Raw genomic sequence first — 23851 nt, forward strand, 5'->3', positions numbered from 1 at the left:
GGCACTTTGCAGGTCTGGACATGACAGCCTTTAGCTCGTTTGCGAGTTTGCAGGAGCATCGGCAACTTGTCTCTCTTTTCAGCGATATAGAGGCAAAGTTATTATGTAATTTTGCAGCCTCAGCAGCTGGTCCATTCCTACTGAAAGTTGGTTTGATTTAGTGTGCAATTGGCAGTTTAGGCTCGCCTTGCATCTCAATGAAAAGATCACTTTCTTGACGCCTCTTGAGCTAGACAGCCTTCTCTTTGTTTGGCTGTCGCTGCCTACCCTATATATAGCACTTCAAGCTTTCCCCCACCCCCACCACACCTCCCCCCGCGCCCCCACTCCGTGTGCAAAATCCCAGAAAAATGGAGCACGGATGTGTGGGGTCATTGTCCACAGATGCAGTGGGTCCAAGCGTTTCTTTTTTTAGCTGTTCAATGCCTGACGAGGCGGATTAAACCATTTGTGGCAGTTTTCATTGTGTAACAGGTGACATTGCAGCTCCCCCCCAGCTCCCCTGCCATCCCCTCCCATCAATGAAGTGCGTGGCACTCATTCCCTTTGTACAAATGAATGTTCTGTGCTAGAATATGAAGCCATTAATACTGTGATACATTACCCAGAACAGTCTTAAGTGGTTTAGCAACCAGGCCTCTTGTCGCTTCTGCACAACAAAACACCTGCTGTTGAGTCTTCACAATAAATCATGATAAAAGGAGTACGAGACACATCTTGTGAACAGCTTCACTTGTGGACAGAATTTCAGTTGATCAAGTCCTCTGTTTCGATTTCCAAAATTATTTAGTGTCTTTAATATTATGAAGGGGTTTCATTAGGGAGGCTTAGAAAAGATGTTTCCATTTGTGGTATGGAAGGGAACAGAATGCTGAGTAAATATTAAGGTAGTCATTAATAAATTCAGTTGTTGATTCAGGAGAAATGTTTTTACCCTGAGAGTGGTTAGAATGTGAAATTTGGAATCAAATAGAATGTTTAAGGCAATAGCATTGATGCATTTAAAGACAAATAAGAGGTGGAAAGGTGCAGGAGGTTATGCTGATGGGGTTAGATGATGAGGGCTGGGAGGAGGTTGTGTGGGGAACAAATGATGACATAAATTGGTTGATTCTGTTTTGTAAGATCTCTGTAATTCTCCGATCTGCGCAATGCGGGATATATGTGTACAGTAGCTCATTCATATTTTAGAGGACAAGAACAAATAAAAACCCACATGGCTCATTTATCAGTGCAACCTTGGAAAACCACCACAGTTTGGTTGCACAAAAAAAAGTACCGTGCTAAATCCCGCATTATAAATAATCATCAGTTTTCCTTCACCACCTTCAGGCGGCATGAAGCAGGTAGCCCCAGTTGTGGCTTGGCATCCAAAAATAAAAACAGCGGAGGCGATCATCTGAGCCAATGCTGGTCAACAAGGCACCCGTACAGGATTCAATTCCTGACAGTCCCCTGTGTCAAAACAGCAATGCTCTGTTTGCGAGCCCATGAATTGGGGTTTGAAATTGTTTTTATTTGGTGGGCATTTTGAGGAGGTCTGGATGAAAGCCTGAACACAGGATCATTTCCAGTATTTTGCTGGCACTGCTACGATTCATGGCTAGCTGTCTGGCAGTGTACATTAAAGAAACTTACAGGTCCACAAGATCTGCTTCCCAGCCTCCTTGCTCTGCACTCCCAGAAGTCCATGATGTCTGCTCGATGTGCAGCTTTAAGAAGTGCTGGTTTGCCTCTGCTACCTTGCTTAATGGGACATTCTTCGCATGTGCTCTCTGGGCTGTTTGACGCGGGAGGCTATTACATCTCAGCTCAATCATGGTATGGTCGGCGTTTGCTCATCCACTGTTTATAATATAAGAACATTAAATTCCATCCGCCTGACTTGGTTCTATAGCCCTTAATTCCCATAGCTAACAAAAATCTATCAATCGCAGTTTTGAAATTTTCAGCTAACCCCCAGGCTCAGCAGCTTTTCAGGGGTGAGTGTTCCAAATTTGCACCACGTGCTTCTAAAGTTGAGGTTGTGCTTGGTCTTTCATGCTTTGCTAAGGAATCCACCAAACACGTAGACTTGTTCCCGTAGCAGCCTCCCCGAAAAGGCGCCGGAATGTGGCGACTAGGGGCTTTTCACAGTAACTTCATTGAAGCCTACTCGTGACAATAAGCGATTTTCATTTTCATTTCATTTCATTTCACCAGGATCTTTATTGAATCGCACATGGTAAGACAGCGATTTGTTACAGAACAAGTTACCATGGAGTTTCTTTGTACGACACCGAGCACGACTGTTCACCTGTATTGCTTGCTAGCATCTCCTATTGGAGGTCGCACATCATCCAACTATGATATTGCTTACAGGCATATCACCACACTTTGGACTCCACCAGAGGAAACTGTTTGCTGCAATGCCGGCCATGGAACTTTTCCCTCTTGAGTCACGAGGTTCTGGGTTGAAGTCCCACCCCAGGGTTTGAGAACAAAAACCAAATAAAATGTTAAACCGAGACTCCATCTGGCTGCATGGGTGGGTATAAAAGATCACATGATGCTTTTACAATGTTGAGCAGGGAGGTTATTCCTGGTGTCTTGACCAATATTTATTCATCAGTCAGCATCAGAAAAGCAGGTTATCTGCGCATTATCTTATTGCTATTTGTGGGAGTTTGTTGTGTGTAAAATGACTGCTATGTTTCCTGTATTATGACAGTGACTACACTTTAAATAGTGCTTCATTGGCTGCACAGCACTTTAAGATGCCTGGTGGTTGTGAAAAATGCAGTATAAATGCAAGCCTGTCTTTCTTTTTATTCAGTCAAATCTCATACTATCTTGAACGTCTTGATTGGATTATCCCTTAATCTCCTGCACTCAAGGGAGTACAAATCTAGTTTGCAACCTGTAACTTTTAGGATTGGGATAATTTTGTAAATTATGCCAATCCTTCAGGTAATGTAACTGCATTGTAATGAGTTAGTAGCCTTTCAAGGGCCTCTCCAGGGAAAGGTGATGCGCAACACAGGACTGTGATGTACACAGCATAATGCCTTGCATCCAGCTGTCAATGTGTGTTCAGGTAGTTGGAGCCATCTGGAAGAATGTTTGGGATTGTAGGCCTGGCTGAGGGGAGGGAAAATAAATCAGAACTGCAAAATACAAGCATGTGGACATCAAACGAAGGCAGGTTTGGGTTTAGCCATGATAGAATTGCTACAGTGGAAAAGGAGACATTTCGGCCCATCGAATCTGCACTGACCCTCTGAAATCTAGCTAGGCCCACTCGCCCGCCCTATCCACATAACCCAGTAATCCAACCTAAGCTTTTGGACACTAAGGGGGCAATTTAGCAATGGCCAATCTACCCGACCTCCACATCGTTGGATTGTGGGTGGAAACTAGAGCATCTGGAGGAAACCTGCGAAGACACGGGGAGAATGTGCAAACTCCACACAGACAGTCACCCAAGGCCGGAATTGAACTCTGGTCCCTGGCGCTGCGAGGCAGCAGTGCTAACCACCGTGCTGTGAGGAACACCCACCAGAATCAACTGCTGGGTGTCCATGCCCGGGAACGCAGCCACCATCCTCTTCATAAAACCTACGTCGTCCCAATTTGGTGTGGAAGACTCGCCAAAACCACCGATTTACCCTCCTGATCTTCTACCACCTTCTCCATCTGGAACTGCATTCTCTCTTTATCAGAACTGCTACCCCTGCACTCTACTGTCAAAGCCCAAATGGAACAGTAACTTACCCACCCTTTATGGAGCCTTACCTGGTCCTTCACTCACAAGTGGTCCTTAACTGTCCTGCAACATTGGCTTTCAAACTCTTCAAGTGCGCAAAACCCTTCGCCCGTTTCACCAGACATCATATCCCCCGGGCATTCCATGTCACCAATTGGATTGGGGGCCTCAGCTATTATCCTTCTGGAGGATGTTCCCACCCCTCCCCCCAATTTCTATGTCCCAGGGCCCATACAAGATGACACCTTACCCCACCCAATGGGTAGTTCAGCCACCCCCCCCCCCAAGTCAGCAATCTAACCGCGCCCTCCTTTCCCTTTCTAGAACCCCCCCACCACTTCCTCTCGAACCACCTCATTCTACCCATTCCCCTCCTCTCCACCTCTCCAAGGCTCATGGAAATCTGCCTGAACAGGTTCAGCAGGCCGCAGCCCCTCCCCCCACTCCACTTCCGACTCGCTAGCTAACCAAAGCTATGGGTGCTCCTCCACCAGAGACCCCCCCAACTCAAACAAAGAAATCAAAACCTCTCCACCACTCATCAACCCTGCCACCTGAAAATACCAAAACCCCCCACCAAAGGACTGGCCCCTGAATTTCCTCCCCCCTGAATTTCCTCCCCCTCCCACCCTCCCAAATACCCGTGAAGAAGAACAGCTGGGCAAACAAAAACATTTGCGTCCCACCAGTCCCAACCCAGCTCCAATGTCTCTCGTCCACCATCAGCTAAGTCCGAGTCCTTCTGCTTGAATGAACACCTCCGCTTTCTCCGCCGTCCCGGAATAATGGTCTTTCCCATTATGTGTGACCCTCGCCGGGTAGACCACCCTGAAGTGCACTCCACTCTTGTACAGTGCCACCTTTGCTTTATTGATGGCAGCCCTTATTGGGCCAGCAAGTCCTCCACTGAATGCTTGAGGGACTCCATCATCTCCCTCCCTTTCCTCTCAAAGTGTTTATTGATCTGCCATTCAAACTCTACCGCCATTACTGTCAATGTATCCAAAGTTATATAGGCGGCTCCTCCCGGCACACTTGCATCCGCCAGCTTCCCTGCCCATGCACCCTTCATTGTGCTTGAACCTCCTGGCGGACTAGCGCTCGAATCCTTTCTGCCCTGATTTTTCCGCAGGTTCCGGGCCATCCTCTACCAACTACTCTCGACAGGGGCAACTTTTCATGCAAATTTTCCCACAAAAAATGGGTGGAAAAAATCAGGAGCAACCCAATGTGCGACCTCCCCTGTAATAAGTCCATGGAGGCAGAAGTCCCTTCATCAGAATTCCTTGTATTTACAAAACCAACAGCAGAACAACCAGGTACTTTCAGCTTGCTGTCTACACTGGGAATGCAGAGGATCTGACACTCCCTGTTATATACAGAGAAAGGGGTTCTCTAATTGGGTCAGTAATCAGGGAACTCGTATTCTGATTGGCCAATTTCAAATGCCTGACCTAAGTCATTACATCCTCCTACATGAAAAAGTCACCGGAAGTCCTCTTTACCACATATTCTTAATACAGAATATCCTTTGACTTGGGTCCCAGTAACCCCAAAGTTCCAAACACTGATGGGTTTAGTTATTTAAAAATAAACCCTCTTGGTGGATTAATAATGCAGATCGGGCATATCTGCCATCATGTGAATACATAAATCTGATGGGCAGGAAAAGACCAGTTAGTCCAAGAAGCTAGATCCCAAAGTCATGTTGGTGAGAGCTGCTGTTGTATAAAGAGTCAAAGGTTCTGTTGCTTTTCCACAAACAGCTGTAATTTACTTCAACAGACTTTGCACAAAACTCTAACATCACATCACCTGACACAAAGGCCACCTGAAGCCACATTACATATCAGTGTCAATTATTGGATACTTAACATAAATGAGACAACTAATTGGAATGTCTCTTAACCCATTACTTAACAAGAGCATTGATATTAAACAGTTCCTTTCCCTACAAGTAGAACTTAAATAATAGAATCATAGAATTTCCAGTGCTGAAGGAGTCCATTTGGCCCATTGAGTCTGCACTGACCGTGGAAAGAGCACTTAGCAGAGTGGGCTAAATCGCTGGCTTGTAATGCAGAACACAGCCAGCAGTACGGTTCAATTCCGGTACCGGCCTTCCCGAACAGGTGCCGGAATGTGGTGACTCGGGGCTTTTCACAGTAACTTCATTGAAGCCTACTTGTGACAATGAGCGATTATTATTATTACTTAAGCCCACACGTCCACCCTATTTTGTAACCCAGTAACCCCACCTAACCTTTTGACCACTAAGGGGCAATTTAGCATGGCTTATCCACCTAACCTGCACAGCTTTCGACTATGGGAGGGAACTGGAACAGCCGGAGGACCACGCAGACACAGGGAGAAAGGGCAAACTCCACACAGACAGTTACCCGAGGCCGGAATTGAACCTGGGACCCTGGAGCTGTGAGGCAGCAGTGCGAACCATTGTGCCACCCTGCCATGAGGGATACTGACAATTGTTATACACAGGGTGGAGGCCATCATGGTCGTTGGAGAAATTTAAGTCTTAAGGTGGAAACCTGGAATTAAGAACTTGCCGTATGAGGAATGGTTGAGGACTCTGGGTCTGTACTCGTTGGAGTTTAGAAGGATGAGAGGGGATCTTATTGAAACTTACAGGATACTGCGAGGCCTGGATAGAGTAGACGTGCAGAGGATGTTTCCACTTGTAGGAAAAACTAGAACCAGAGGACACCATCTCAGACTAAAGGGACGATCCTTTAAAACAGAGATGAGGAGGAATTTCTTCAGCCAGAGGGTGGTGAATCTGTGGAACTCTTTACCGCAGAAGGCTGTGGAGGCCAAATCACTGAATGTCTTTAAGGCATAGATAGGTTCTTGATTAATAGGTTCTTAATTAATAAAGGAATCAGGGGTTATGAGGCGAAGGCAGGAGAATGGGGATCAGAAAACTATCAGCCATGATTGAATGGCGGAGCAGACTCGATGGGCCAAGTGGCCTAATTCTGCCCCTATGTCTTATGGTCTAAGGTGATGAAGTATTCAGAGCTCAGGAAGTCTCTTGTGTAATATTTTATCAGTGGGACTAAGCAATCAATGTGATGGAAAGGAACATGAGGTTTGAAACCCAGCTGAATCAAACAAGACAACTGTGTTTAATACAGTCTACTTCATAGAACATAGAACAGTACAGCACAAAACAGGCCCTTCGGCCCTCGATGTTGTGCCGAGCAACGATCATCCTACTCAAACCCACGTATCCACCCTATACCCGTAACCCAACAACCCCCCCTTAACCTTACCTTTTAGGACACTACGGGCAATTTATCACGGCCAATCCACCTAACCCGCACATCTTTGGACCGTGGGAGGAAACCGGAGCACCCGGAGGAAACCCACGCACACACGGGGAGGACGTGCAGACTCCGCACAGACAGTGACCCAGCCGGGAACCGAACCTGGGACCCTGGAGCTGTGAAGCATTTATGCTAACCACCATGCTACCGTGCTGCCTGATCTAATGGCCAGGTAGACCGATGCAATCTGCAGCAAGGAAGTGGAGTTTCCAGGCTGACCAAAGATGATGGTTTTGCTCCTTCTCATGTCCAGTTGCATATGCGGAGCGAGCTTCCAGCACCAAAGATGTGAAAGCACCTGGTGTAGGTGATTGATCATATTACCGACAGGCCCAAACAGCTGCCACATCAGTCATATTTATAGGACTATCTAATGATACTCTGAATACTTTAGTCCACGTCGGGGGACAAGGCAGGGATGCCCGCTCTCCCCATTACTGTTTGCCCTGGCCATAGACCCCTTAGCAATGGCACTGAGAGCAGCGAATGCCTGGCTGGGTATAGTGAGGGGTGGGGGGTGGAGCACAGGGTCTCTCTGAGGCGGACGATTTGCTGCTTTATGTCACCGACCCGGTGGGAGGGATGACCGGAATCATGGAGATAATAGGAGAATTTGGGTGATTTTCAGGCTATAAGTGAAATATGGGAAAGAGCGAGATGTTTGTGATCCAGGCTCCGGGGCAGGAAAGGAGGCTGAAGGAGCTACCTTTTAAAGTGGCTGGGAGAAGTTTTAGGTATCTGGCGACTCAAGTGGCCAAGGATTGGGGCCAGCTTCACAAGTTAAATTTGGGCAAAGCAGTGGATCAAATGAGTAGGGATTTCTGTAGATGGAACATGCTCCCACTGACGCTGGCGGGGAGGGTTCAGATGGTGAAGATGACGGTCCTTCCGAGACTGCTTTTCTTTTTTCATTATCTCCCGATTTTTGTTCCAAAGGCTTTTTTCAGAAGTATGGATGCGGGGACTTCCGGTGGCATTGGCGAACGGAGCGGCCGCAGCAAAGAGGCTCCCGCAGGTCCACAAAATCACGGCTTTTTTCAGGGTTTTTCCCGGCGGGCTTTTTAAATAATTAAACTTCCGCAAATCGGCCCTGCCTCCCTCGCCCTGCCCAGGCGCCAAAACTCCGTTCCATGGAGCTGAAGAGGAAAAAAAAGAGGAGGGACTGGTTGCGGTTAGTGGAGCAACTCCACGTGGAGGAGGAGTGGGGATCGTAACAAGCAACAGTCTGAAAGTCGGAGCACAGAGAGGATAAGAAAAAAAGAAAATAATTTTTTTTATTCAACTTTTTTTTCTCTCCTGACCTGAAAATTTAAAAAACTTTAAAAAAAAAACAACTTCCTAAAAAAAAAAATTCCTCTTATATAAAAAAAATTGTTTCTGGGGGGGAAAAAAAAGAATGTCTTTTTCGCACCAAAACCCAGGAAAAAAGAGAAAGGCACATAACAGAAATATGCCTGAAAATAATAATAAATCGGGGGGACGGCGAGATATAAGAAGGAGCAGCATGCGAAGGCGAAGGAAAAAAGCAGGAGCTGCGGCCGCGCAGGCAGACGGCCCCAGGAGGCGAGGCGGAGGTTCAGGTGAACCAGGAAGTGGAAAAGCTGGCGAGCCGAACAGGACATGGCGACCATATCCCCCCCCCCCCTCACAGGGGGAGGAATGGAGAAGCGTGCTGAAAACTGAAATAAATAAACACCATACAGGAGGAGATAAACACGGAAATAAACGCCATGAGGGAGGCACCCAGGACGGAGCTCCACACAATGATGAAGGAGATGCTGGCGGAGACAACGGACAAAATGCAGCGAACCATCGATGACCTGGAAAGGAAGGTGGAGGCGCAGGAGAAAACGATTGGAGAGGGCTGCCTCGAACCAGAGCGACAGGATGGTAACTCAGGAAACCGAGGTAAAAAGGCCAGTAACGACCTAAGAGGGAAAGTGGAGGACCAGGACAATAGGTCCAGACGGCAGAATGTTAGAACAGTGGGTCTGCCAGAGGGGATGGAGGGCTGAGACCTAGCAGGCTACATCACCCAAATGTTGGGCAGGCTAGTGGGAAGGGAGAAATTTCCGAACCCCCCAGAAATCGACAGGGTGTACAGGTCGCTTCGACCCAGGCCCAAAGCCGGGGAGCAGCCCAGAGCGATTATCGTGAAGCTACACAGGTTCCAAGACAGGGGAAAAAATCCTAAAGTGGGCCCGGCAGACAAAATTGAGCACATGGAAAGGGAAGATCATAAGGGTGTACCACGACATTGGGGCGGGCCTGGCCAAAGGAAGGGCTGAGTTCAATAGGGCCAAATCAGCACTCTACAAAAGTAACGTGAAACTTGGAATGTTATTCCCGGCCAAACTCTGGGTAACATTTGAGGGGAAGGAGCTGTTTTTCAACACCCCAGCGGCAGCGGAGGGGTTCGTTAGAGCGAACAAACTGGAGGAGGGATAGCTGCAACGGCCATCATGAAAGTGATGCACACCGACTGATCATGAAAGAAAGGAAAAATCGGAACAAAGAGCGGAGGGCAGACCGGTAACGGAGGCGGTAAGATCACGAACTGTACACGTGTGTTTGGTGTACTGTGCTGACTCGTTCCTGGGCTTGTTCCATCTCTCAATGCAATGGATTGGGGGGGGGGGGGGCGAAGAAAGGTAAATGAGGGTGAGACAAGGGCTAGCTAAAGGTAAAACAGGACAGAGCAGGGCAAGTACTGGGAGGGAGGGCCAAGCAGCAAGGAGGGCCAACACAGGAGGGCGGGAAGAAAGGAGGGCCGCGGCACGCCTCTCGGGGAGAGGGAGCGCCTGGCACAAAGGGGCAAAGGGGGGGGGGAAAGGGCAGAAGGGGGGAAGAACACAGGGGGTGGACAGAGGGACAGGTACAATTGGGGGGGGGGGGGGACACTACGGGCAATTTAGCATGGCCAATCCACCTAACCCGCACATCTTTGGACTGCGGGAGGAAACCGGAGCACCCGGAGGAAACCCACGCACACACGGGGAGGACGTGCAGACTCCGCACAGAGTGACCCAGCTGGGAATCGAACCTGGGACCCTGGAGCTGTGAAGCATTTATGCTAACCACCATGCTACCGTGCTTCCCACATTCCGGCGCCTGTTCGGGGAGGCTGGTACGGGAATTGAACCGTGCTGCTGGCCTGCTTTTGTCTGCTTTAAAAGCCAGCTATTTAGCCCAGTATGCTAAACCAGCCCCTGCAACGTCTTTGAGACAATAAGCCAGTAATGAGGTGGTGACTGCCCTATTTCCCTGATACCTGTATACGGGTGGGTGCACAATGCCCCTTTCAGACATGCTGGAGCCAGGCTGAACATTTCCGATTTGTCCTTATTGCTGAGGTTTGGAAATGCGTTCCCTGAGATTATGCCTGCGTGTAGTATGCAAATTTATATTTGTCCGCATTTTGGGTTTTAGAGATTTTCAGGTTACCCCTTTCCAGGCATTCCCTTCCCTGCTGTCCCATGTGTACCTCAGATTCTCCATTTTCCCTACTACAGTTCCTAACAGCACTATGGGTGTAAGAAGACGACTCATCATCTCCTTCTCCAGGGCAATTAGGGATATGCAATAAAGACTGCACTAGCCAGTGACGCCCTTATCCTGTGAAAGAATTAAAAATATATTTGATTTCACCATATTTAATCCATTCTGTGACCTACACCCGGGATCTGCAAGATCATGTGGGATGTGCAGAATGAATATTAAGAGTACCCTCTCTACATATGTACTCTGTTGTTGTGGAACATCAAGCACTGACTTGATTTCCCATTTCTACATTACAGATCCATTCAGAAAAACTCTATGCCTATTCCCCCTTCCTTCCTAGCTAAGGAAAAGAATGAGTGGGTACCTGTCTGTGGTAATGTTTGCCTAAAGGGCAATAGGGAAATAGCTTTACTCTTTAGGTAAAAGTGAAACTCTTTACCAGGGGAATGTTTATATGTTGCTGTGAGGAAGGAAGTTGGAATAGGCACCCTCAGTCACCCAAAGGTTTCTGTCATCCTCAAGGGTTTCCCTCCCAATATTGTACAGTAGCTGTGCAGCTGCAACAAAGATCTACTTACAAGTGTGCATAAGATTCCCAGACAGCTTCCATCATCTTTCCATCCTGTGGTCCTTGGCATCCTTGTGCCTTAAAGCAGACTTGACTTGATAGCTCTCTGCTGGGAGACAAGGGGTACCCAGCTGATGCCACCAGTGAGGAATGCAACCAGGGATGCCCAGGAAGGATGCAGTGAAATGTTCATGACAACCAGATGCGTAGGTCAGCATGCTGAAGGCGTGTTTCAGGATCCTTGTCAGATCTAGAGATGTTCTTTAGTACGTAGCAGCCGGGGTCTCCAGAATTGTCGCAGAGTGCTCTGCACAGTATTGCACAGCATTACGATTTGGACCATCAGAAGGGGAAAGATGCAGAGTACAGAGCATCTTCAGAGGAGGGGGGAAAAGAAGAAAATTATGCAGTTAGTGCACCAGCATCAGCCAACAATCTTTCCTGTATGAACTACAGTTAAAAGAAGAGAGAGGCAATACTTCAAGAATGAGAATCTTTGCTCCAAATCTTCCACAAAACCGAAGTGTGGCAGTAATTGGAAGAGCTGAAAAATCTCCCAATAGTCCCTCAATTGAGGAACTCTGCAAGATAATTTCTCATTGTTCCCCGAATTAATCCTTTAAAAATGCCTTTTAGGATTCTGGTTTAATAATTAATGTTTTAAAAATCAAGCAATTGATCACTGCCTTTCCCTATCCGAGTTAAAGTAAAACAGAACATTTCCTCATGCTCAAAGGAGATTGGTCTCGGGGGTAGAATTGAATTACTAGATCCAGTTTAACACTATACAGCTTTTCAGCTTGAACTATTGATTATTGTCTAATAGCCAGCACTGCTTACATTCCGTTCTCGTTACAGAGGAGTCCGAAGATGTGCAGGTTAGGGGGTGTTAAGGGGATAGGGTGGGGAAGTGGGCCGAGGTAGGGTACTCTTTCGGAGGGTCAGTGCAGACTCAATGGGCCAAATAGCCACCTCCCTCTGCACTGTCGGGATTCTATGAGTTGGCAACTCCTAATGACACAAGTCTGACTATGAAAAGAAAGAGATTTGCATTGATGTAGCAAAGAGATTTGCATTGATGTAGCATCTTCCACAACCTCCAGAGTACTTTGAAGTGCCACCACTAATGTACAATAGGAAAACATGGTAGCCAATTTTAGCACAGCAAGATCCACATAAGCAGGGAGAATAATGACCAGATAATCTGTTCAGTGACATTGGTTGAGCAATAAATATTGGCCAGGATGCCAGGAATAACTCCCATGGGTTCTTTGAATAGGGCCTTGTGATTGTTTACATCTACCTGATGGGACAGATTAGGCCTAGTTTAATTTATTATCTGAAAGACAGCACCTCTAACGCTCCCTCATTTTATTTATTTAACCCACCCCCACCATGATAATCTATTTGGAATTTCATTATTCTTATGCCTCAGAGGGTGTTATCTTCAGAGTCAGAAAGTTGTGGGTTCATGTCCTCAGGAGACTTGAGTACAACATCTCGGCTGGAATTCCAATGCTGTACTGAGGGAGTGCTGTACAGTTGTTCTTAATGTCCATTGGATGAGATGTTTAACTGAGGATGGTGTTTTGTTGCTTCTAAGCAATTAATACGAAACACACGCATCTGCTCCTGAACTGAGCATCCTCTGAAAAACCGGGAGTCTTCTTTCATGTTTTTCCCTTCAAAACAAAGATGCACCTGGGACTTTACTGGTAGGTTTTTTTATACAGCGCTTCATTTTAACTAAAATATTCTTTTACAAACATAAATAGCACAGAGATCGAGGATCGAATATTCTCATCTGGAAGCAGGTTGATACGGAGGCAGGCCAGAGGAACCAAATGGCCACCAAACAATCTAGCCAAAAATATTCCACCTTCTTTTCAAGCTATTTTTAGCAGCATTTGAAAGGCCATGGGCCTCTGAACAGACTCATATTTATTATAAGACATTAAAGTTGCTCAGACTTTGACGAAACACCTAACTTCAGATGCAATAAATTTACAGAAGATGCCCAGGAACCCTCAGCCCAGAGAGAGAAGGTGTGCATGGGACCTGAGATGGGTCAGAAGGCAGGAAAATTTTGTTGAAGTTCAGGGGAATTAGTTCAATTGGCTGAAAGGGTCCGCTGCGTGAGCTGAGAAGTTGCAGGAGCTCATCAGGTCAGAGGAGAAGAGGCAAGGGTGACTCTTTTCCACCTGAGAGACTGGCCATCGTCTCGGCAGAAACTGGGCATTGGGTTACTGAACCAGGCTGTTTGGTGTCACAACAAAGTTGTTTCAGAGAGCCGTTATGGCGAGTGACAATCTGATCTCGCAGAGATTTAGCTGTTTAACTTTGAGGCCTGAAGGGCTAGCTGTACGGTAGTGAATGCTTCAGGCATGCACTGGCACAGGAAAGACCAGCATGGACCCAGCAAATACAATCTTACCTGCACAGAAATGGATTATTACTGGATATTCCATTGTCACTGCTGAGACACTAATGTTTCGTTTGCACATTTTTACTCATTGTTCAGCACAAAGTTAATAAAATCATAGTTGCCAGGATAATCAAGATCATAAAAGGTTTATTTATAAAGTAGACTTTATTTACGAATGAAATGCAACATACCACACTTGCCTACTGCGTGCATTGACTGACACATTGTACTTACAGGGTGCGATACAACGGAAAGGGGGCTGGTTTAGCACAGTGGGCTAAACAGCTGGCTTGTAATGCATAACAAGGCCAGCAGCGCGGGTTCAATTCCCGTACCGGCCTCCCCAAACAGGTGCCGGAATGTGGCGACAAGTGACTTTTCAGAGTAACTTTAATGAAGCTGACTTGTGACAATAAGCGATTATTATTAAAGGTTATTGTGCGTGATCCACCCGAATGGGAACGGAGTCCCAAAATGTGTAATTAGCTGGGTGTTTCCTGGCACTTGGAGCGCCGAGAAACACCATGCTATTGAATGGCCATTCAGGTACACCGGGGGCCTCAGCGGGGAACGCGTGGCCGAGGCAGCACTTAGTCCTGTTTTCTGCACTGAGGAGCTCTAATTGCTGGAACTTCTCAGTGTAAGGAGAGGTTGGGTCGCCATTTTTAAATGCTGTCCTGATCTCGCAACCCCTGAAAACCCCCTCCTCCTCCCACCAAGCTCCAACTCACCTGTAATGAGGTCCCTGGACCCCCCCACCCCCAACACCCCCTCCGCGCCCACGCAGGGCACCCCAGGGCCGATCCCCATGAAAAATGCCAGCTTGGCACCATGGCAGTGCCATCCTCGCATCCTGGTTGTGCCCCTGCCAGTTGGCAGTGCCACCTGAGCATCTTGGCAGTGCCACCTTGGCAGTGACAGGTTGGCATCAAGGAGGCATTGTCAAAGGTTCCGGCATCAAGGTGACATTGCCCAGGTGACACCAGGAACACCAGGGTGGCGTCCTGCCCAGAGGACAAGCACCTGGGGGGGGGGGGGCCTTTGATCCAAGTACAATCTGTTTCTGCTACAAATACAATGATTTTTTCAAAGACTATAACTGTTACGTCTCCTGATTCTCATAAGTTTTAAATAATCACACTTCTGGACTCAAACGTCTGGAGCTTCATGGATTGTATTTTGTGCAGTTCTCCATGTGGCTGGTGGACTGATATATTGTTGCTTGGCACCTGACTGCCATGCAGCAGTGAATGTGGCATCCTGGATATACATTCACATAACAAATTAGTTATTAACTCCTCACAAATAATATTGCAATATAACTAACCAAAACATTTCACATATTCTGACTTGTTACTTTTGATGCTTTCGTATGAAACTTCTGCAGGGACGATTACTGCTTGCAAAGCTAGTGCATAGTAGCAGCGTGAAACCTATTTCCCTATATCACCTGTTGCTCAGATTTTGAAGGCACCCTGCCCTTCCAGAGTAAGCTGAGGTAGACTGGGTACTTTTCAGGGCCAGAAGTGATGGCCTTAGGCCTGTTCATGAGTTTGCACGATATGCAGCGCAAAATGACCTGATCAGGATAACCATTATCCTGCTGGAGGTTTTGATGCGCCCTGATTCAGCATCAAGCTTGGATGGTGAGCAAATGGCCCGGTCCCTATTTACAAGGTTGCCAACAAGGCCAATCTTATAGCTTGTGGAACTGTAAGAATTCCAATGCAATTAAAAAAATTTTTAAAAATTTAGAATACCCAATTCATTTTTTCCAATTAAGGGGCAATTTAACATGGCCAATCCACCTCGCCTGCACATCTTTTGGGTTGTGGGGGTGAAACCCACGCAAACACAGGGAGAATGTGCAAACTCCACATGGACAGTGACCCAGAGCCGGGATCGAACCTGGGACCTCGGCGCCATGAGGCTGCAGGGCTAACCGTGATCACCGTAACCACAGAGCCACCGTGCTGCCCCCTCCAATGCGAATATTGACCAGGCTTGCCGTAGATGGTGGTGGAGAACTCCCTGGCAGATTTTGCAACTTGTATGATAAAAGAATTGTATGATAACAGTTCATTTGACTGTTCTATTTCAGATGTGAATTTTAAGGCTGGATGAAGCCCATTAAGTCATGTAAGGAAAGTATTGTATACATTTGTGGTTTGAAATATAGCAAAAGTATTAACAACATATTAGAAACATGCAAAGGGTAGGAGGTTAGGTGTCATTCCATGTAAGACACGTTTCTGATGGGACCCAACAAAGATGTTTGCGAGAGGTGGATATGCACATCAGTAAACTTGACAAAGGGACAGGTATGGACCATACCTGTCCCTTTGTCAAGTTTACTGATGTGCATATCCAGGTTGGTCTTCAGGCCTCCAATGGTCCAATGACTCCAAAGCACTCTGAGGCATGTGAAGACTCAAGACAAGCCATTTGGAATCCTGCAATAAGCGCACGAGATCAGCTAAACACAGTTTCAAGGATTCAGCACCTTCAGTGGATGCCGGTTTGTGGTTGGACAGTTGAGAGTAGATTACAGGAGTTTGAACCCAGCAAACCCCACCTCTTTGATTTAGCCTGAAGACACGCCAGAATTGAAACCATGTGCGAGGACAAAACCCTCGCTGTCTGAGAGTATGTATGACGTGGAGATGTCGGCTTTGGACTGGGGTGAGCACAGTAAGAAGTCTTACAACACCAGGTTAAAGCCCACCAGGTTTGTTTCAAATCACGAGCTTTCGGAGCACCTGAGGAAGGAGCAGTGTTCCGAAAGCTAGTGATTTGAAACAAATCTGTTGGACTTTAACCTGGTGTTGTAAGACTTCTAACTGAGGGTATGTGGTCAGAGAGATTTGTTGCGTGTTTAGTTGTGCTGTTAATTGCATTACCAAAGCACTTCTGCTTAAGTGAGTTTGTGGTGTGGGTGTGTTTCAAACACATACACATTTCAAAAGCTTTGACATATCTGTTTTTTTCCCGTAATATTCATATTTTACTGGCTGCAGAGATGCGATCTTGGAGCAGTGGCAGCCAATAAATTCTCAGGAGCCAGGTCAGATCAGCATTCCCGCCCATTGGGGAATTTGAACGATGGCAGAACTGGAAGTGGACCGACTACTTGCTCCATGGGCGCAGGCTGCCGGGTTACATAATTGAAGGACCCACTTTAGGATGCTGTTTGTTCCCCAATGGCGGGGTGACCTCCTGCTGCATTGGGAGTCTACCAGCAAAATGGAGGCGGCTTGCTTGCCATCTAGCCAGGGCGGCATGGAAAGGCTCCATGGGTCAAAGAAGGGATTGTGGGCAAGGAAGGCAGCACCTGAGACGCCCCACAACCTCCCCCGAGGGATTTATCCTCAAATTCTTGGCTTGTGAATTTGTAAATAACCTCTCCGAGGTTCCGGGGCTCCTGCATTTCTCAGCAGTGACCACCTCTATCTGCCGCTGTTGGCCCTGTCAGCCCACCACCTGCTGTCCTGAATTGGACAGGAGGCACATAGCCTGTCAATTAGCCTGTGGTAAATTTGACAAGTAGGTCCTGCTGCCTACAGGTGCAGGCTTCGGATCTGTTCTTTTTTCACCCTGACACTGGGTTCCCAGGGCTACTTCTAAAGTTCAGTCCAAGGAGTCAGTAACAAAAAGAAACTGGAAGACTAAAATTGCAGTGAAACTTTACACAAATATATTTTTAATTGATCAGGCTCGGAAGGGGTTTGCGTGTCTCCTCAAAATGTAGACTTTTGGGTATGCACTATCCTGTCATTCTGAAGTGTGCAGAACTGCCTGTATGATGGAATATTTAATAGAGTTCACAAAGTTACTTCAGGTCCAGTAACAACCCATCGGTGTCACGCGCTGAGCAGACATGCTCCTTGCAGCTTGCCTTTTCAGGTTTTCACTATAAATAGTCCAACTTCTCTTTTTGTGCAGACTAGATCCATTTGAATTTTTTTTTTTAACAGAGTTACTGGTTGTTCTTTGTGTTTCTGCTTCATAAAGGAAATTAGAAGTTTTGCATACAGTTGAGTCAGCACGGAAATCATATGGGAACAAAACCAATTAATCCACACTGGTCTAAACCTGACATTCATATTGTGCATGCGGATCACACTTTGCACCTTTATCTCGCCGTCACTGCTGCTGGAATGATTATCTGTGTTATTATCCTCTCTGAAATTGACATTGCAGCCTCAAAACCTTTCCTGCCTCCCCGAGTTCCACCATATTCTGACTTCAATGTCCTCCCCCGCACAAAATTCTGTGCTCCCTTTGCCCCCTCCTTACCAAAGCACATTCCTCCTCACATGTCGATGAACTGACTTTAAGGATCACATGCTTGATTTCAGAACTCTCCAGAGCCTTGCCACACCCTGGCATAGCCTCCTCCTTCAGCAATATGACAGCTGCAAATGCCCTCCACTGCTCTGACGTCTGATTCCTTCTCATTACAGATTGCCCTTTGTTTTAGCCACTGTGGCTGTACACTTTGCAAGTTTGCCCTTGCTTTCTGCCATGAATGTTTAGCACTTACCCCTGAGTCAGAAGGTTGTGGGTATAAGTCTCATTGCAGAGACTCAAAATCTAGGCTCAAGCTCTAGCACACTCCAAGGGTGTGCTACAATGTTGGAGGGGCTGATTTTTGGATAAGATGTTAAATCGAGGCATCTTTAGAATTCCCATGGTACTACTTTGATAGAGTGCAGGGGAGTTACCCCCGGCATCCTGGCTAGTATTTACCCTCACCCAACACCACAAAAACAGGTAATCTGTTATTAACTCTTTGCTTTTTGTGGGAACTTGCTGTGTAAATTGACTGCCATGTTTCCAACACTGGTTGCACGTCAAAAGTAATTAATTTGGGGCAGCATGGTGGCGCAGTGGGTTAGCCCTGTTGCCTCACAGCGACGAGGTCCCAGGTTCGATCCTGGCTCTGGGTCACTGTCTGTGTGGATTTTGCAAATTCTCCCCGTGTTTGCGTGGGTTTCGCCCCACAACCCTAAGATGTGCAGGCTAGGTGGATTGGCCACGCTAAAATTGCCCGTTAATTGGAAAAAATGAATTGGGCACTCTAAATTTTAAAAAAAGTAATTAATTTGGTGTGAGGTGCATTGGGATGTCCTGTGGACATGAAAAATGCTGTATAAATAAGATTTTTTTAAACCTCCAAGTCTTAACATTGAATTCCATAGGTTCTGTAGACTGAGTTTAATATATCTATGGTAGGTTTTTAACTACCCCTCCTCTTTGTGATTGAACTTGTTGCTGTTATGTGCTAATACATTTCCCCATCGCAAGTACCAACGACATTGTGCATGCTTTTGTTTCCTCATTGGCTCACAAAAGATAAGTAATCTGTAACCTCATAGAATCAAAAATAGAAAAGCAAAAAGATACCGCAGAAGAAAATGGCTCCATGATCACCATTGTCCAGGAGTTCCTGTTGATTGTTCCCAGAGATATAGGAATAGATGCCAATTATGCATGCCTTTTGCAGCATGATTCCCACTGCAATGACTCATAATTGGAAGCAATGGCGCTGGCTTCCAAAAATCACAGAGCTTCCCATCATATGCGTTGGTGAGATTGCAAAGGAGTTGAGGTTGAGAGGCTTCAGGAAAAGGATTTAAACAAGCCAATGTCATTGCCAGCCCTGGACATTCATGAGGAGTCGTGGCATTCACCAGTAATTGATGAAACCTGAACAGCCTTCAATAATACAAATTTGACCATGGGATAGCAAGTCAGAACATCGACCCACTTACTACTCCAAATAAAATGTGTTGGGGATTCAGTATTCAGGGGTACAATAGACATTTAAATGTTTCTTGAGGAACTTCGGCTCAGAGTTGACGAGCTGGAGCCTGAGCTTCGGACTCTGTGACACATCAGGGAGGGGGAGAGTTACCTGGACATTGTATTTCAAGAGGCAGCCACACCTCTTCGATTAACTGCCTTGAATTCGGCCAGTGGTCAGGGACAGGAGAGTGTGACTATAAGTGAGGTAGGCAGAGGGATCCAGGAGGTAGGGTTGCAGGAGGCTCAGCCCTTGTCCTTGTCCAACAGGTTTGAGGTTTTGCTCCCTACATGGACAAGTGTGGGGACTGTAGAGAATAGCCCACTGTGCTAAACCAGCCCCAGGATTTGGTGTGTAATGAGGAGGGATTGATTAATGACTTCTCAATTAAGGAACCTCATGGAAGAGTGATCACAGCATGATAGAATTTCAAATTCAGCCTGAGGGCGATAAACTGGAGTCACACACTTGCATGAGGACAGATTTGGCCTTCGTGGACAGGGCATGAAGACTAAAAGATAGGACAGTTGATCAACAGTGGCAGTTGTTTAAAGAGATACTCAATTCCTTCCAACTAAAATATATTCCAGCGAGGAAGAGAGATTGTAAGAGGGCTAAACCATCCATAGCTGAGCAAGGATGTTAAACATAAAGACAAAAACTAAGGCATACCATATTGCAAAGGCCTGTGGCTGGCTGGAAGACTAGGAGCTTTTAAAGATCAGCAAAAGGTTACTAAACAAGTTATAAAAAGAACAAAGGTAAATTATGAAAGAAAACCAGGGGATGAAAAAGGATAGCAAAAACTTCTGTAAGTATTTATAAGGAAAGAGAGTAGAAAAATTGAATGTTGGACCCTTGGAGGATCAGACTGGAAGCTAATAGTGGGCAACAGAGAATGGCGGAGATGCTAAATCAATATGTTTCTTCAGTTTTCACGATTGAGGACACTAGTACCATCCCAATAGTAACAGGTAATAGAAAGTGAGGAATTTAGAACAATCATCACCCACAGGAAAACAGTACTGAACAAACTATTGGGATTGAAGGCAAATAAGTCCCCAGGACCTGATGACATCCTATGGTCTTAAAGGGAGTTGTAACAGAGATTGTGGATCTGTTGGTTGTAATATTCCAAATTTCCCTGGAGGAGGGAAAGGTTCCAGTGGATTTGGAAAACTGCTAATTCAAATCCTTATTCAAAAAGGGAGGGAGGCAGAAACTAGGAAACTATAGACCAGTTTGTTTAAGATCTGTCATTGGAAAATTGGTAGAATGCATTATTAAGGAAATAACAACATGACATTTGGAAAGTCAAAACACAATTTATCAGAATCAGCATGGTTTTATGAAGGGCAAATCATGTTTGACCAATTTGCTAGTGTTCTTTGAAGATGTAACAACCCAAGTGGGTAATAGGGATCCTGTAGATGTATATCTGAATCTCCAGAAAGCACTTGATGAGGTGCTGCACCAAAGGTCAATACACAAGTTAAGATCACATGGGGTTAGAGGTCATTTGTGAGCTTGGTTAGAAGACAAAGAGTCCAGATTAATTAGTCTTTTTCTAGTTGGCAAGATGTAACTCTTGGAGTGCCACAGGGTTTGGTCCTCGGTCTCGAACTATTTACAATATATATTAATGACTTAGATGCAGAGATCGAAGGCAATATAGCCAAATTTGCAGATGACACTAAAATAGGTGGGATAGTAAGTTGCAATGAGGAAATAAGCAATTTACAAATAGATATTTGGATAGGTTAGTTGAGTGGGCCAAAATTTGGCAGATAAGAGTTTAACGCTGATAAGTGTGAGGTTGTCCATTTTGATCAGAAAAATGGAAAGGCATTATCTGAATGGAGAGAAACATTGGAGTGCTTCGGTGCAGAGGATCGGTGTCCTCATGCATGATAGCAGAAAACTGGTAGTTAACAAGGAAGGCAAATGGAATTTTGGCATTTGTAGCTAATGGAATGGAGTATAAAATCATAGATTATCATATAATTTACAGTGCAGAAGGAGGCATTCGGCCCATCGACTCTGCACCGGCTCTTGGGAAGAGCACCCTACCCAAGGTCAACACCTCCACCCTATCCCCATAACCCAGTAACCCCACCCAACACTAAGGACAATTTTGGACACTAAGGGCAATTTTTCATGGCCAATCCACCTAACCTGCACATCTTTGAACTGTGGGAGGAAACCGGAGCACCCGGAGGAAACCCACGCACACCCAAGCCGGAATCGAACCTGGGACCCTGGAGCTGTGAAGCAATTGTGCTATCCACAATGCTACCATGCTGCCTTAAAAGGAGGGAAGTGCTGCTGCAACTGTGCCAACATTGGTGAGACCACACCCAGTGTACTGTGTACAGATTTGGTCATCTTATTTGAGGAGGGATATAGTTGCATTGGAGGTAGTTCAGAGGAGATTCACTTGATTGATTCCAGAGATGAGGGGCATGTCTAATGAACAGAGATTGAGCAGTTTAGGCCTGTAATCCCTTGAGTTTAGAAAAATGAGAGGAGATCTATTTCAGGTGTATAAGATGCTAAAAGGTATTGACGTAGAGCAGGTGCTTCCTCTTGTGGGACGATCTAGAACGGTTTTAGGATAAGGGGTAGCAGATTTGAAACAGAGATTAGGAGAAATTACTTCTCTCAAAGGGTCGTAATCTGTGGAACTCATTACCCAGAGTAAGGTGGATGCCGGAATATTGAGTAAATTTAAGTTTAAGAAGTTTAACAAATGTTAAATTAGTAATGGGTTGAAGGGTTATGGAGAGCGGGCGGAAAGTGGAGATGAAGCCAATACGATATCAGCCATGATGGTATTAAATGGCAGAGCAGGCTCGAGGGGCTGAATTAGCCTAATCCTGCTCCTAATTCTTATGTCCTTATGTAAATAAAGGTATTAACCCTGAGCACACTAATTCTCCCACGTAGAGCTTGTTCTTTCAATCAGGAGTTTATGGGCTTAAGCCCCACTACAAACTTGAGCACATGACCTTCACTGATCTTTCGTTGTTGGAGGTCCTGTCTTAGACGATACCCATCTACCACTTCAGGGAATATAAAATGTTTCATGATGCTATTGAAAGAATAGTGACATCCTCTTAGTGTCCTTTCCACCAATTATCCTTCATCCAATACTAGACTGTTATAACCCCAATAGAGGTCCCAGATCAGGACCATACGATTTCCCATGACCTCCCCGAAATATGAACATCCCCTTTAAGGCAGGTAGGACTTCCCCTTTAAGGGGGCAGAGTTTCCCCTTTACAATGAGAGCCCCAGCTGTATAAAACCCCTGGCCTAGCTGCAGGTCAGGAAAGGAAACCCTTCGGGGAGTGGAGGAATATTGTGACTGTATTGGAATATACTTTGTTCTTTAATTTTCACCATCGTCTGTGCGTTCTGCTTATCGCGGATTCAACACACATAAAGCAAGTTAACTTCTCACTTATTTTTGATTGTTGCATTTTACTGGATGCATAGTGGCTGGCAGGATAGCACAGTGATTACACTTCAATTCACTGGCTGCAAAACACTTGGTGACATCTGAGGTTGTGAACGCACAACCTGAATTTGAAGTCTTTCCACGTCTCCCAATACAATATAGGTGGGAACTAGTTGCATGAAGATATATTTAAATAGAATATAAATTAATCAGCGGGGATTAATTAAACCACTGCTGTGGTTTAATTGCCTTTTCACCAAGCAAAATACTTGCAAAAAGAATGCTTGTGACAAGCCACCTAAGTTGGCGATTCTGCAGGACTGCTGTTTGTGTTCTTTTGAAAAATCTTTCTCTACCTCTCTCCTGAATCATCAACTATTGAGGGGAACCTCATTTGGATTAGACTGCATGCATTTAAAGAGATTCCCAGCTCTATGTTCCCCTGGACAGGAATTCCCATCACGACAGCTTCTGTTCTGCAAAACCTGAAACTGTTGAGGTGAATCCGCTGGGGCTGCAAAGGTCAGTATAGACCCTGGGAAGGAGAGGGACATGCCAGGAGGCTGTGCCAGGGGCCGATCCTCTGGGGAGCCCCTTTGTGAGGGGGAGGGGGTGAGTTTGCTTTGGGGTTCCCTTATGTATTGGAGGAGGCTCTGATGTTTGTGATGGGGCGGGGGCTCCTCTGTGTCCTTGGTGATGGGGGTGGGAGAGGAAATCTACTTCAGATGCAGATCGGGATCCCCTTTAAAGATGGCATCCAATCGGGTCCCGCCTCCCCGGAGTGGCAGCACGTACCACGTCCCCAGCATTCTCTGTGCACTGGATATCAGAGAATCTTGAGAGAAAACTTGGCTGTGTGGCTGGAGAGCTGGCTTTTTTCCTGAAGCTGACACTCTGAAAAATTATGGGAAGATTCTGCCCAGCAATTGCCCAAAGAATATTGGGCCAAGGAGAGCATCAGAACTGAACTAAATCTGTTCCTTATCCAATATTTAGATA

At 46.1% G+C, this 23851-nt stretch overlaps 1 protein-coding gene across 2 annotated transcripts in view; it reads left to right on the forward strand.

The window, feature by feature from the left end:
• tbxas1 (thromboxane A synthase 1 (platelet)) overlaps window positions 1–23851 on the forward strand; it is a 321143-nt gene that overhangs the window by 82207 nt on the left and 215085 nt on the right. The gene's annotated exons all lie outside the window — the stretch shown is intronic.

The sequence above is a fragment of the Scyliorhinus canicula genome, chromosome 20 (assembly GCF_902713615.1).
Source record: "Scyliorhinus canicula chromosome 20, sScyCan1.1, whole genome shotgun sequence".
Classification (NCBI taxonomy): Eukaryota; Metazoa; Chordata; class Chondrichthyes; order Carcharhiniformes; family Scyliorhinidae; genus Scyliorhinus; species Scyliorhinus canicula.